A 16,785-nucleotide genomic window follows, 5' to 3' on the forward strand; every position below is an offset into this window, starting at 1 on the left:
TGGAGTGGCCAAGAGAGCATAGCATTAAGAGAGAGCTGTATGTCGCTGCCTACAGACTGTGGGCCTGCCAGCACTGATGGTTAAAAGCTTGAGCACCAAATCTCTCTGAGATAAATCCCTTTGATTCACTATAACCATAGTTACTGACTGAATAATATACAGTTGTGGATACAAGTATTTTTCCATTTGGTTTTCAGCCTCGGGTCATTGTAATTGATGTCTTGTTCGACATTTTTCGCTTCCTCTGATTTATAAAGTTGAAGTACACCAGGATCTCCTCCACAGACTTGAATGCCCCAATCTTCCCTGAGGTAGTTTGGATACAGTCATGCAGGTCCACTGAGAAAAGGAACAAAACACACTGCATTCAATTGAAATGTTTTGAAAAGAACATTGTAGGACACTGGTAATGTAGCATGAGGCGCGGAAACATGGAAACCCATTCTCTTAATCAGCTTTTTATGATGAGTAAAGGGGCTCGATATGACACAACATTTCCCGACAAAGTTACAACAGTTTCGGATATTAATTTAACAAAATTATAGTTTGGTGTATGTGTTTTCTCTGCTCTTGCTTATGTTGACTGGCCACTGTTAATACCATCTTATCAAACCACACCAACGCAGTTCTGATAAGGGCAGATGAGCTGTTTCTTTTCAGCATGTAAAGGCAGGTTGAGTAGGATCTTACTTAATAAAATGTATATATAAAAAAAGATCCCTCTCAATAATTACTTATGACCTACTAGATATATGTGGCGGTGTCTGGATCTGCATCGACCCTGCCCTCTGCCAGTATGTTCTTATTTTGCTGTGTTTGGGACATTTCTGGGCATCAACCTTTCAGCAGTGGGTGTGTAGCCCCAAGACAATGAGGGTGTGCAATGTGTGAGGAAGGGAATCTATAAAAATAATTAGCAGGCATCCAGAGCTACAAAAATGGAGGAACCAGGGTGGAGGGGCCGACTTTCAATGTGTACAAAACAACAGCTGACAAATCCTACTCATTCTACTTTTAACTTTAACTTTTTTCTCACTGTAACTGAGATTGTTGCTTATTTAGTCATCAATATTTCATGTTATAGAAAAAGTTAAACATTTAAAACCAAGTTTTCAGTGGCTTTAAAAAGGTCCCATTTTGTAAGAAAGGTTGATTTTTGAGTCTCATTCCCAGCTTGTCAAATACTGATGCTTTTGAATTGTAAGTCAGGTCAGTTTTCAGTTTTCAACTAGTTGGGAATGAAACTCAAAATACAACTTTTGACCTTAAAAAAAAAACAGATCTTCGCGTTGTTTTAATAATCTATTATTGTCAATAGCTTTTAAACTCAACATCCTCTATGTATGCATATCAGTCACTTGCATACCTCCAATTTATTCTTATACATCTCATTTACACATCATTAAATATGTTCTAATGGGCAACAATATCCTGTTGTTCATAGAATAACACAAAAATAGGGGTATACTTATACTGACATATAGACACACATACTTATACATATGGAGCATACACTGAACGGTTGACTGTGCTGGGCAGCGAGGGATAACGTCCATCTACAAAATGTTCAGCAAAGTGAAACAGACTGGACCTCGAGGCTCCAGTCCATTCCCCTGATGCAGCTCTGCCCCGCCCCTGAGCTCGCCAACGCCAGTATGTCTCTTCCTCTTAGATAAGGATTGGAGCAGAGGCACAAGAAGAGCTTGGCTATCGGCATGCACTCTTAGTCCGAAGGTCAGAGGGAATACAGGCAGTTATGAGTGGATCTGGTCTGGGTCATAGAGGAACATGAGCATAGCAGAACTCGCTCCTCTCCAACCAGCACCTCTACCTCCATCATGTAACATTTCCCTGCTCCGAAACTCCAAACAGTGAGAAGTAAAAAAAGATTAAGCTAAAAAAAAAAGTGAAAAAATGAGCAAATCGTTTTACTCTCGGTTCTCTTTTGGAGAACTGTGCAAGGCTCAGCAGATGTTTGAGAGAGCAGGGAATACTATATGGAGCAGTGGACACAGATTGTCCATGGTAGACGGATAAGCCATGGCTGATGGGAGGAAAAAGGCACCAAGCACAAGAATTTTGAGGCACTTGTACTCAGCCGGAACATGAGACACACACAGTGAACAAAGAAACTGTTTGTTTAGCAATTTACGTTCTACAGAGAATACAGATGGACAGTGGAGAAGAGGATTATGCTGCAGGACTACTTTTTCGAAGTTTGTTTTAATACTTTTTTCCAATACCTTTAAGACTAAACCACTGTGAAGACTTGAGACTTTATTTGGACAAGTTTTAACAGCTAAATAACAACTGATTTTGTCAACGCATCCTCACACTCAAACAAACGTCAGTGACTCTATAGCAACAAAACAATATGAGTGTTGCAGTATACCAGCGACAGGCAAACCAGACCTTTGTTTTACTCTCACAGTTTGGTTAGGTTTAGGCAGAAAACTAATTGGTTAGGTTTCAGAAAATATTGTGGTTTGGGTTAAAATAACTTTTTTACTTATGTAACTTCAGTTACAAAACGTACGTTATGTACGTACCTTCAGTTACTGTATGTAATGTTTGTGACGTCATGTCACTACGTTAGTAAGTTAAAATAACTCACCATTAACTTTTAGTTTCACATGGGATACAAAGAGCGGTCTTCTGGGTAAAAGTCTTGTGCTTGTTGATCCAACCATACCAACCAGTTCCTCCTTTGCTGCTGTAATAATTACTACTGCCACTGGAGGTCGCCGCCTGACAAGAAACATAAGCTGCTTTCACAGTCGACCCACAGTCGGTTGATTTTGGGCTTAACTTTGTGCACTGACAATTGAAAAAGAATTACAACAACAAAATGTGACTATTCTTTAAAATTACAAAAGCATACATACTTTATACTATTTATGTTTTTGAGGTGTTATGTGATTTCTATAAATAATAATGCAATATTGATATGCAATTAATAATAATGTATTTATATAGCACGTTTCAAAAACATGTTTTACAAAGACATAAAAACAGGACAATTTAAAGATAAATGATAAACAGTACAATTCATATGATATTTAAACAAGATTAAGTTTAAGTTCAATGTGAGGTAAGAATTACTCAGACATATCCATTCTAAAAAAAAAAAAAGTGTTAAGAGATATTTAAAAGAGGAAACAGAGCTAGCACACCTGAATTCCCCCGGCAGCTTGTTCCAAGAGGTCCTGATTCCAAAAGCTTGGTCTCCGGTGGTTTTTAGCCTTGATCTGAGAATTACTAACAGTCCTCTGCTGGGTGATCTGCAGGCTCATAAGGGGTTATAAAGTCTGTAATATAATCAGGGGCCAACCTCAAATGTGCTTTAAAAAGGTAATCATTGAAATTTTCAAATCAATTCTAAAACATTCAGGTAACCAATGTAGAGGTGCTCAAATAGGTGTTATGTGAACTTGTGTGTTAAATGCAGCATTTTGAACTAGCTGAAGTTTGGAAATGAATAATGTGTTTTTATTAGCCGCGTCCCCCTTTAACTCAACTGAATTTCACAAAAACGTTGCACGATGGGCACAGTCATTACAGCTCTCTGTCTCTGGCTGCACTATAATACATATCAGCTTATCATGTACCACCACTTACTATGTTGGCTCTTGCCACTCAGTGTCCAGCCTAACAAGCAGCACATTCCACGGAGCTGCTGCTTGACTCATGGTGCCAGCTCATTTCTTCCCTCCTGTTCTTTTTCTACTTAGCAGTGTGTTTTGCTTTGTTCAACAGCGGTAGAAGTAGTGTGTGAAAATTAAGTTGAACATAGAAAAAAGGGAGGCATGGGGGACAACAGTGACATGATTATTTTACAGTCTACCAGCAAGAAGTACCCAGGTTGGACTCCTTTAGTTGGATTTGCACTACATTATGATTATATTTTGCATTGGTCTTCCTGTGTTTTGTTTCCATACATATGATTGACATATAAAAGTACTTACTTTCACATCCAATTTTCCAGATTTGCATGTTCTAAATGTGTTCGTGTGTTAAGCTTGACTGATGCAAAGCGAGCATTTGATGGCATTATGCTTTAGCATGCTCTTAGAGCCTTGCAAGGAGTAATTGGCAATTGGTACCCAGTTCAAATTAAATGCTGTATTAGAAGAGAGGTCATAGCAGTGCACGATTTTGATCAAACGCCACTGTCAAATTGAGCTTCTGAGGAAGCAATTATAGGCTAATGGATGTGCATCTGACTGAGCTGTTATTATTATTTTTATTTTTTTCATGTTTTAAGTGTTTACACCATTTTTCAACCATTCTATATGTCCATGGTGAGTAACATTTGGCAATTAAATATCAAGTTTATTAATAGCGAGACGAGTTAGTGTGGCCTTGGGCTGAACACAGCTGTTTTTTTATATAAGGTGAAGTCTTAAAATATCAAACAAACAGGCAGCTACTGAGGCGACACAAGAACCCATGTGTCATTTAATTGTTTAAACTAAAATAAAGCTTCGTATTTGAGTAAAGCTGAAAAAATGCCGGCTACAGAAATGCAATAATACATTTGTAGTACCTACTGTGATGCTAAAGTCATGCAGAGAAGGCTAAACCTGGGTGTCCTTTGAAGTCCTGGTCACCCAACTAGAATATTAACTTCTCCTCCATCACAGAGAAACATGTCTTTGGATGACTTGTTCTTTACGCACTGTGAGTGTAATTCCTTGCAATAAAATTGTGGAATCACACGATTTGCAAGATTTGACTGGAATTGCAGCACTCTGCTTTGATGCAGGTTGTGCTGTATGGATCAGCTTGTTCTGCTATTCCACTGAAACTCGCTGTGAGCATTTGGGTGCAAGTTGTTGAACTGTGGTCAATAAGAGGTTTAAAAGCACCTGACACAAAGCATTACAGTGATGCTTCAACTGTGAGTCTCACTCGGGAGAGACAGCCAAAAATACACACACATACTTCATGAATATGTTTATAAAATCCACTTTTTAACTTGATGTATTCTCACTTTCTCTGCCTCAGACAGAAACAAGATTTGTCATTATTAATGTCAGTTTTATGCTTCCGTCTTCTTCGTCCTCATTCTGGATCGTCAGCTTACCTCATGTGTAATTACACTAATGGGGACTGACACAGGTGAAACATATCAGCAGGTTCAGATGAGACCACTGCACACTGCTTGTGATCACCAAAGCATGTGTCATCACCAGCTTGCTCCCCTTGTCCTTCCCTTTATCCCTGCCAGTATGTGATAACCATTCTATGATTATCATAATTACAATTACGTATAATCTCTGTACCCAAACTGTTCTGAAACTGTACACAGTGCACGCCGGTGTTTCGTAACATCCTCCCACAACCTGAATAATTGATTCTTTCTAATTATAGCTCTTTTACATTGGTTACCTTCAAAATCACTCGACTGTCTCAAACCTTTCCACCTCTGTTAGCGCTCAATATTGCATAAGGGCTAGAACTAGATTTTAAGAGTGCCAGCCTCATCTCTGCACAAATCAAAGCTGTTCCAACTGTGATGGCGACCTAACGCCTAAATTGTGCAGGATTAGATTAAAGTTGCAATATTTACCCAAATGCACCAAGTAATTTATTTATTTTTCTCTGCCCACAGAATCACTGCACAGTCAGAAGAATTAATGCCTCGTGGGATGTTTTTATTTTTATGCTTTTGCAAAGTGGGAAACCGTTCAAGATTTTAATTAAAAAACTGATCTTTAATTACAGGTTTCAAAGGAAAGTGAGCCTGCTGCTGAATGCTTTCACAAACAAACACCTTCATCATAGTGTTTTTAATGACTAAAATGTATGCTCAAATACCAATATTTTCAGGATTTCAGTGCCTGCAATTTTAAAGACATATCTTTGCAAACTCCTGGATATGAAGTGACTCATCGCCGTCACTGAGTTTAGCATCCAGTCATTTTATGCCGAGCACGTCCTTCATAGATCAGCTTGTATTTTTCAGGAACAACTTATGCATTGCACTTAGACTGGACCTCAGGAGATTCACCGGAGGCAGACTGCACACAATAACTCAGCGAGGCATGGCACGGCAGCTGGAGCGATGCGATGCGATGACTTTCATTTGCATCGACGTACGACTGTAGCTTTGTTTGCCGACTGCGCTCTGTGACTCGAGATAAGCGCACATAGCTAAAAACAGCAGGATTAGATGTGCCTCTCCTCCACATTGATATGAGGCTCACCTGTTTCTATGTTTGCTTGTTTATGCGTGCTTGTCTGGGAGAAATTGTAAAACAGAGATCAGTAGGCAGAGCAGAGCCATTCTCTGTTTGAAATATTTCATAAACCGCAAAAAAGCTTATAGCACAGAGTGTAATGGCATTTCTCCTTGAGATGCACAGCATCACACATCTTGTATTTTATATGAGTTGGTAAGCTTCAGTCAATTTTGTGAAAACGGCATAAAGACCTACAATATCGGATGTTTCACCCCTGACTGTGAATGCCATTGATAAGAATTTTAACTCTGCAACACTCTGAGATTTCTTCTTCCTCCACTGATGATCTATAGACCATTTTGATGGCTGACATTCTAACTTGTCAAAGCAGGAAAAGCACAGGTGTGACCGGTGGCATTAACAATAGCTCCATTCTATTACGTGTCCCAGTAAACCATGTCTGTGAGTGAGCGTGAGCAATAACAGATCCCAGGAACTAGCTCACCTAAATGGAATGCAGCAATCATTAATGCTATAAATCACACCTTTGCTTTCCCTCAAAATGTCTGCCATGAAAAGAGTCTATTGGGAGAGAACCTTGCAACCAAGAGTCTCCCCTATATCTCCAATTAAAGAGGATTATCTGCCCTAATTGATTCCAGGTCCCACAGGGATTTTTTGTAATTTTTTTGACAACCATGTTGGCTGTCCTCCAGTGTGTAACAAAACAATAAACTTGATTTATATAGCACTTTTGTTAATACATTTACGGAGTGCTTTCCAGAAAGAAAAACAGTGGATAAAACTAAACATAAAAACAACACAGGGATCACAAAATCGGGGGTAATGTTAAGGTAAAACGAAAAAAGTATAAGAGTGAGATGATAAAACCCAGCAACATATTAAAGCAGCATTAAGTAGAAATTGGCATTTTGTGAAATTTGGCACCCCCCACAGTTTCTTAGTGTCGTAAACTCAAATCTCAGGTCTGAAACAATTTGTCAGACATAATGTGGGTGCTAACTACAAACAAAAACTGTTTTAAAACTTGTATGTTGAAGTAAACATGTATGTAACGCTGTGATCCTACCCTCTCACTGAAGTTACATAGTGCAGAAACAAGTGATAGGGGGTGGAGTGGCTGAGACAGAGACACCATTCACCCTATTACAAGACACTGTACCATCAAAATGATTTTCAAGCTGATATTTTGAGAAAAAAAAGTTACATAATGTTGCTTAAAGTTTTAAGAGGATATTAAAAGTTGCTAATGATGTAACCTGTCAGATATGAGTGGGCAGTCTGGCTGATCCAACAGCAAAGACCCGATCACCTTTGGATACGTCTCGGACTGAAGGGAACACCCAGGCACACAAGGAGTCAGTGCTAATCGCAGAGCCGGGAACAAACAGGCTTATACAGTCCAGTTTCGCAGTAACTGTTCAAGTGCATTAGGCATTTTAACTAATCCTTTTATATACCTGTATTCAGTCTCATAATACAGAAAAAAGGTCAACAATAGAAGCTCAGAGAGACCCAACGGAGAGTTCTCAAGTGTGAAACCAATACAAATGTCTTTGTGTTTGCCTTTATTAAGTCATAACACTCCTCTACCAGAGTGGTAAAAAATGAATGTGCTGCACTGCAGAGAAAGCACAAGCGTGACATGCTAAATGAGTTGCATTGCGGAATGAATTAAACACTTAAACACCAGTATGTATGCACGATGATCACAAGGATCAGAGAACAAACTTCTAACAAAGTTGTGCTTCATATATTCAGTCAGCTGGATCTTCATAGGCAAGTACAGTAAGCATCTGAGTTCAAGGTCCATGTACTCCACCCCCCCTTTATGAGGCACCAAAGAGGTTCTGATTTATATTTTATTGGATAACGACAAGATAAACCATAAATACTAGATACAAGAGTTGTTCGGCATAAAAAAAAGATTCAGCCTGGGAGATTACTCCGACAGGCTATCGGTCACAATCTTTTCTCACCATAAACAACTTTGTAACCACAGTGAAATAATTTTTTATTCTGAGATAATTAAAGTGCTTGGAAGAGTTTGTCACGGTTATGTGGACACCCAAGTTATTTCCAACAGCTTTGCACAACGTTCTGTGACATTAAGGGATAGGTTTTGTTTATCGGACTCTCTACATTTAAAGAAAACATGAAATGAACCACATTTTGCTTAAGCTTGTCTCAGCTTTTGCAGAATTACTAACATCATTTGCATGCTCGCTCATCATAACATACTCTCGACTTTTATTCCCACAGGTTAGCTCATGAATATTAATAGAGAGTTATGTAACTATTAAGTAATTTAAAGAATATTACTGTGTATGCTGAAGTGGTAATAAGTCCCTCTCATTTTTATGTCAAACATTCCTGACATTTCTATCAGTAATTTCATTCTCTTTATAACTCCACTGACTTTGACAAATATATTCCCAATTCTGAGAGCAAGAAAGATGTTACAGGGAAAATGTTTGCATTCATAACAGCCATTTATTAATCCGTAGTCTCCCTCGCCATTTGTCTTTCAGTCAATTACTTCATTGTCTATTTTTCTTCCAGCTGTTTGCATTATTCCCATTTGTGTCACCAGCGATTTTGTTCTTCCCTTTTCTCTTTCTCAGTCTTGTCATTGCATTCTACTCATCTGTTTCCAAATTACAATCTGCCTATTTTTTTCCCTCCAAACATTAGAGGTGAATACGACTAATGAGCAGAAACGATGGCCCGCAGTTCCTCGAAAGAAAACAGATTCAGATCTGTCCTTTGAGGTTAGACTTTCAACAGAAAGACGGAAACAATCCTGTCAAACATCTTTTCTGCTTTGTCTCAATTTCGGTGGGAGAAACAAAGATGTCGCAGTTAAACAGCGCAGCTTTAATTGGGCACTTCATTGTGCACCTAACAACACTACAAGGACACAATAAGAGAAGTCTGAAGAGGTTTTAGGGGTTCAGGCGGTACAGCGTGTTTATTTAGCTCTTTCTTTGTGGCTCTCTCCAAATCTGCTGAGTGCTGCTGTGTACACAGATGGAATTCAAGAGGGTCTGGAAGCACAGCCATTCTATCTGTTGGTGATAGTAACATTATTTTTTTAATGGGTTATCGTGATGTAATGAACTTTTCTTTTCAAGGAAAGCGTGATTTACAAGAATATGAACAGAGAAAAAATATAGGAAAGAAGAGAGAATTTTTTTTTTTTGGTCAGACCTCTTGTGTTTTGTTAGAGGCAATAATCCTTAAAGTTCTAACATTTCATCAATTTTCTGCACTAAATCATTCCTTCAGGGTCACGTTGGGGGCTCCGGTCTATCCTTATGTGCACTGCTGCTGAGTGAAAGGAGTGGAAACACACCCGGTTGCAACTCACAGGGTTCATACACGGACAAACACATTCACACTCATACCCACGGGTAAATCCACACTAACACCTACCAGCACTTTACCTGACTTACACGTCTTTGGACTGTGGGAGGAAACCAGGACAGCCTGAGGAAACTCACCTCACCCAGCATGCTGTAACACTGTGAAAGCCTTAGATAGTCTTAAGCTGCTTTGCTCTCAAGGTAGAGAGGGGAAATAATATTAAGTCACTGTAAAGGGTACTCTCTTCCACACGTCAGCACTCGTATGAGAGCAATATGGAGCTCATCATGACTTTAACAGAGTGTCAGACCGGAGGCAACACATCAGCACCGTCAAGGACAGATAATGGTCAGTGATCCAGAACATCTCAAATACCACATGAACACTCAGTGTCAAGGATGTGCGAAAATGTTTACAATATGTTCAATGTGATTTAAAAAAGTTTTGTCGAAGAGGAGGGAATATTCATAATCAGTCTTATAGGAATTAATTAATTATATAAATATGTTTAAGAGCACAGAGAGGGGGGTGCAGATTGCTTCAATGCAAGTCCATTGAAATCAAAATATGTCACAACTCTTCTCAGGTACATTATGCTTTATTCACCAAAGGATTTCAGCTATGTTGCCATCATCACAGTGGTGCCTGAGCCTGTTTCCAGTTTCCTTTACAGTAAATCTTTGAGAGGATGTGCCTTCCCTGTGTGTTTCATATTTTGGTGCTCAACCAAAATCATATGTTGCAACTGCTGAATGTCCCGAGGGATGAAGGTCGCACACACACCCTTCTGAAGCACAGTGTTGACATTTCTTACTTTCATCAATTTATTCTGGCCATGTCAAACGACATGCTAACGTGCTAACCTACCAATACTACTCTCTCAAAGAGAGAAATGTACTGGATTTCAACACTTAACATGATGACACCTGCTGGACTGAATGATGATTTCAGCTTTAAATACTTCCTCTGAATAAGTTTTAAAAAATGGAAACATAAAATGTATATAAAATAATCTGTAACCTCAGTTTTAACCATTAATTGCAGTGAATTGTAACCAACTGAACACCCCTCATCTCACCCTCTACTTTACCTGGCAAAGGCAAGATCACTGTGATTGTGCCAGGCTTCAAGCTATGAAGGCCCTCCCTAGAGCTAGTGTTTTGTCCATTATGGGCTACTGTAGAAACATAGCAGTGCAACTTGGCCGAGTCTTGCTTTTACAGGCTTTAGACTAATTAAAAGATAATTAAGATTAAAAAGCAAATATTTTAAGATTAAAGATAATAATTAATATTATATTCCATTTCTAAATCCCCCTAAATCTTACACACTGGACCATTAATCCATCATTGGGGATAACAGGTTGAATATCAGTTCATCAACACAAGTCAATATATTCTGTGTTCTAAGTATCTATCCAGATTACCTTTTCAAAACACATAATCATAAATCAGTTTCATCACTTAACATTTATGAATGCAAACACAAAAGGCCATTGCAATTACTAAGTAACTGACTAATTTATGACTCACAGCATTAAATGAAGAACAATGTCTGGTCACATACAGCGTAAGAGAGGTAACTACTGGTAGCCGCTTTGACGATGCCGACAATCTGCTCATTCCTCAAAAGCACTGGCAGCATTTCTTGCTTGGAAAAACGCAGTGCATGGTAAATTGTCCGGGTTATGCCTGAAAATAAATAAACACATCACAACCTATTCCTTGAGTACGGTGTTGAGGCCAATTCAATTACAGGCAAACTTGTCCACTGGAGCCGAATGTAAGCTCTTAGCCCCGTGTCTGGAGGTGAGGTCTATGGAGAGTTTAGCTCATTTTGGTAGCTACCCTCAGGAGAACAGGTACTGAAAAGCTGAGCCTGTCTTTTAAAAGAAGCCCAAAAACTTTTTGCAATAACAGTTTTCTTTAAAGCTTCGATTTCTCCAGAGGACATACAGCCTCCATTAAAAGGATTAAAAGAAGATACAAAATATAAAGGGATTGTAGTTGTGTTTTATATGTTTTATATGTTGTGCTGTGTCACATCTATTTTTTTATATGTTGACGTAAGAATGGATTCATGGACATATCAGAGAAGACAACTTTGAAGGATCCAGAATCAGACACTATTGAAGAAAGAGCCTTAGAAACATTCAATGTAATACTTGAAATAAATAAGTCCAAACAACCTTGCCAAATATGCACTGCAGACGGTATGCACGTGGTCCTTAGAGAGCTCGGGGTGGAGAAAAGACGAGATAAAACAAAATGTTAGGCATCTAAATTACAGTCTGACTACCTGGATCCTCACCAGACTCTGCATGAAGGCGCAAGGTCAAGAATGCTATGCCAACATACCATGTTCTCCTTTAAAAGCATAAGACTGCACCATTCATCAACTCTTTCATTTAATTTGAGAACTGGGTGGAATCATCAAGCACTGAAACTTTCTAGAGTTTAGCACTCATGACCTTGTTTAATGCAGACAGAAAAACAACTCACAGATTTTGCAGAGGTCCCAAACAGAGAATCATGTGTTTGAGTGTGTAAGTTCTTCTGATGGTGTGAATGATAAATTGAGGGTACTTCTTGAAACCGAATTGTAGTTATTTATTTGTATTGTATAAGGTGGTTAGTGTGGCAGTAAAATAAAAAAAATAAAATGCGATGAAATGTCTACATATGAAATAAACAATAATAAAAACAAGAAACTATAAAATAAACACTGCATTATTGGGTATTGCAACAAAGCTATTGATTTGGCAAAGATTCAGAAGCACGTGGCTACAAAAAAAATCTAAGGAAGCAGTTCGACACAATACAAAACTGGCTTATCTCCCTTTTGTAATAGGATAATTAGGGATGTAACGGTATGAAAATTTCACACCACGGTAATAGTGACCAAAATTATCACGGTTATCGGTATACCGCGGTATTTTTAAAATGTCTTCAAAATGTTGAAAAAACACTGATACACTGATAAATTGAAATAATTTCACCAAGATTTATATTTAAATAGATTTATTATAAATTAAAAGGGTTAAGGTATAAGCAGCCTGTTTTGAAACGTGTCCTGTAATGTCTGCGTTACAGAGGTAGAATGAGATGTACTGCCAGTAGCACTCGATTGGCCAGCAGACCCTCTCTGTGAAAAAAATGAATAGAAAATATCATTATTAATTATTACTGTCATTGTTACTTAATACTAAGGGTGCAACCAACAGATCACAAAACTCACAATCTAGATCATATCACTTTTGTGAGAAACAGGTTGGATAATTTTTTAGATCAAAACAAAAAGGATTATTGTTAAATTAATTATGAATACTCTATTTTGGCTCTTATCTCTATAGACACTTGTTATATTCACCATTTTATATTATTCTTTATATATAGTCTATTCTACAAATAATCCACAAGTATTATATATTTCTGATATTACTTATATATATATATGTTGGCTGTCTGTCTCTGTCTGCTTGCTCGTCTGTCGTCAGTGGACTCGGTCAATCTGATTGGTCAAACGGCTGCTGAGCCACAGGTGGACGCTGCTCCGGTGAACGGAGCTGAGATGAAAGTCAGTCATCTCAGTCAGTTTGCATTCACTAACTCAGTCCACCCAGTACATGTTTGTCTCAAATCCTCCTCACTGCAGCTCTGCATCAATATCAGGGGAATTATTAGGTCGACTTTAAAAAGTGAAATCTACAATTAAGAAGCGGTTCAGATAACGTGCCAAATCACGGATCAACTTCGTTCAGTTATACCACTATCTGGTCAGTTTACATTAGTGACAGCAAATTAGACAGAGAAAACTCGACATACACACATCATTCACCTGAGCTTAAGGTTAATTTACCTTGCATTCACTGAGCAGTTGAGGGCGATGGTCGCGCAAATGAGTAAGTAAATTGGACGTGTTGCTGCCCCTCGCAACAACTTTCTTCTTGCAGCTCCTGCAGATAGGGCTGCCATCCTCGACCAGCTGTCCCTGAGCATTCTTATAACAACCAAAATACGCCGAGACTTCAGATTTGGTTCTCTTTGAAGGCGGAAAAATGCCTTGAGGGCCGCTACTATCACGTCCTCCCTCCGCCATGTCTTCTTCACTACATAACAAGCGCACGTTGCACGCTGCGCATGCGTAGGGAGACTTGGATAAAGTATCTCGCGAGTTTTCCACACCGTGGTTATCGACCGCGGCGGTTACCATGGTAATTAAAACTTAAACAGTAACCTTCACCGTCGGGAATTTTACCGTGGTTTACCGTGACACCGGTAACCGTTACATCCCTAAGGATAATTATACAGTACTTCCACTGTTTCCACTTAGACATAATGGTCATTATTCACACCGTTGCAAGAGGCTTGTCAGATGTGAACATATGGCCATTCTATGCATTCAAATAACCGATTCTGCTGTTGTTCTGATGAGAGCAGTCTTATTTAAGTCTTGGTTAATGAAACGTTAAACAATACCCTTTAGCACTGATACTAGTGCTGAAAGCAGCAGTGCCAAAGTAAAAGGAAAATGCAATCTTACTAATGTCTGAGTTTGTGAAGTGGTGCGAAGCTTGCAAGCTCTTACCGTGCTTGTGTGGCTGTCCTCCCGCTGCCAAAAGACCGACCATGTACCCTAGAAATTACGTTTGTATATGACTGAATTGTTTTCATAATTACCATGTGCTGAACAACACTCATACAGATCAGGGGAATCAAGAGGGATTTGTGTTAAGTGACATAAGTAAGTTAACGTACGTAACTTACTTAATGTGAGTGACATGACTGAACATACAGTAGCAATTTTATCTCAGAGTTTGCTTTTTTCCTAAACCTGGCCAAGTAGGTTTTGTGCCTAAACCTACCCAGGTAATTTTTGTGCCTAATCAAGTAGTATTTGTGCTACGACCTAACCAAGTAGCTTTGGAGCCTCAACCCAACCAAGTGGGTTGGTTGGGTTTAAGAGTCATACTATGTCATAATACGTGATCTGTTAGTCAGCAAACATCATATGGAAAGTTTCATCAGACATTGCATTTTACCGCTAACTTCACCGTGAAGCCTTTCATGTGCAAAACTGACGGTGAAAGGGTAGGTAGAGTGTCAAAGTTTGAAACTTAAGGCCTTTGACCGAGCTGCAGTATTTGACAAGATAGGAGTGAAAATGTGTTGAAATGTGTTTGTTGGTTATAATGACAGCCCTGCAAGAGACTGCTTGGATAAACCTTAGTCCTTCCGTGACACTGAGTAGAATGAAAAGCAGTCAAAGCAGTTATAGAGAAGTGATAAATGATGGATGGACGGACGGATGTTTGGATAGATGGATGGAAGGATGGACGGAAGTTCAGATGGACGGCTGGATGTGTCTTCTATAGTCAACCTGATCTACATATTTAACATATTAATCCTGTGTTATATCATGCAGAGTGTTCTTGTGTTGACAAATCAATGATCTCCAGCCTTGAATTACTTTCCGATCTATAAACAAATCTCTTGCAGTTGATTGCAGCAGTGATTATTGGCATTTGCCTGCGTGACCTAATTGATCACAAGGTTGCAAAAAATTTGCAAAAGCTTCAATAAACAATGACGAAAACATAGCTTTTATTGAAGAGATGTGACCTCTTAGGTTGATTAATGACTTCATTATGATTTGAGGCTTCGTTGATGACAATCCCCATTACATTAAGGTGTCCTGTACAACATCGTTTTCATCATTTGTTTTAATTAAAGAGAGTGTGTTTACCTCCCATTTATATTTCAGGGGAAAGCATTTTTACAAGGATGTTTTTGCTTAAGTTTGATGAATGCCACGGGCAACTTTTTGTTGACTGTCGCTTTCTTTGTGCTGCTTTGGGTACGATTTAGTGATTTACCACACCTGTGCTGTTCCCTGGATGCAGCTGGATTAGCTGCCTCCTGGGATTCATTTATGCGTTCAAGGAAACATGTTCTCTGTAACTCCTGTACTGCAGGCTTTCAATTTACTAAATATGCCTTTGCAATAACAATGCAACATGTCTGAGGTCACAACTTAGGGCAGCATTTTCTGTCCATCTATAAGAACCTGCTGCTGTATCTCCTTAACCTACTGTAGAGATTGTTACTCTCAAACCTCATACAGGTGCACAGAGGTGACTTTGACAGAGATATCTCAAAAGGTTGTGGAGGAATTGAGGCTGCAGAGAATGAGATGCCAGCTGCAGATTTACACGCCTCCACTGGCTCACTGCACATCATTAAAGCCAGAGGCCGCTTCGCAGTGGCTTCATCTCTGTCCCAGCCCACACAGGCTACATCGGGCCCCACACGCTGATTTATCTCAGCTGTCTTTCCGAACGGCTTTTCCCGCCAAGAGAGAGATGGGGGCTGACGAGATTTACGCATGTATATGAGATGAAATTCATTTTGGGAAAAGCACACTCACTTCCTCTGACAGAAAAGAACCCTTTTTTGCTCCCGTCTCCATTCTCTCCACCACTGTGTCTCCCACCATACACGCTGCCACCGTTCCCAGAGTGAGAATCAGTGATGGATGTTCATGTGCACAATGTCTCTAAAAATACCTCAGTCACAGCAGCATTTACTCCCTCTGTTCTCTGTTTTTCCATGATTGCTTTGCTTGCTCTTACCATAACATATAATGTGCTGCTCATGTGCTCTCCTTTTGTCACTGTTTCTAGCACGGCATCTTGCTATTGAGTTTCATAGTCAAGAGATAATTCTATTATAGATAATTGGGCCAGTGGTATTAGCCTACACCATTAAAATTCAAAGAGGGCCAGTTACTAAAATTTCCTCTCAGCAAAGGTCTGAACCTCATAATGTCAGAATTTTCAAAGTAGGATATTTTTAACACACAACAAATTATGGCACTTGTATTGAAACCAAATAGCTGAATAAATAAATATAATAAATAAAATTAGTCCTGACCTATAGCAAGCACAACAAACTTGAGACCTACATTGCAAATTAAAGAAAAAAGGGGCAAATACAGATCTGTGTTTGGTCTCGTTGTGCAGCTTAACATTCCTTTTGATCAACGCCACGGTTTCACAACAAATGAGACACAGCAGTTTATTATTGTCTGTCGGAAGAATGAACATATACTGATCCGTCCATTCATTTTTAAAAGTTCTATATTCTGTGTCAACTTTCCGTCTTTTTCGAGCAAGTCATGTTTTCCTCCATCCACATTCCCACATATCTCTTCT

Source organism: Pagrus major, chromosome 8 (assembly GCF_040436345.1).
Source record: "Pagrus major chromosome 8, Pma_NU_1.0".
NCBI classification, from domain to species: domain Eukaryota; kingdom Metazoa; phylum Chordata; class Actinopteri; order Spariformes; family Sparidae; genus Pagrus; species Pagrus major.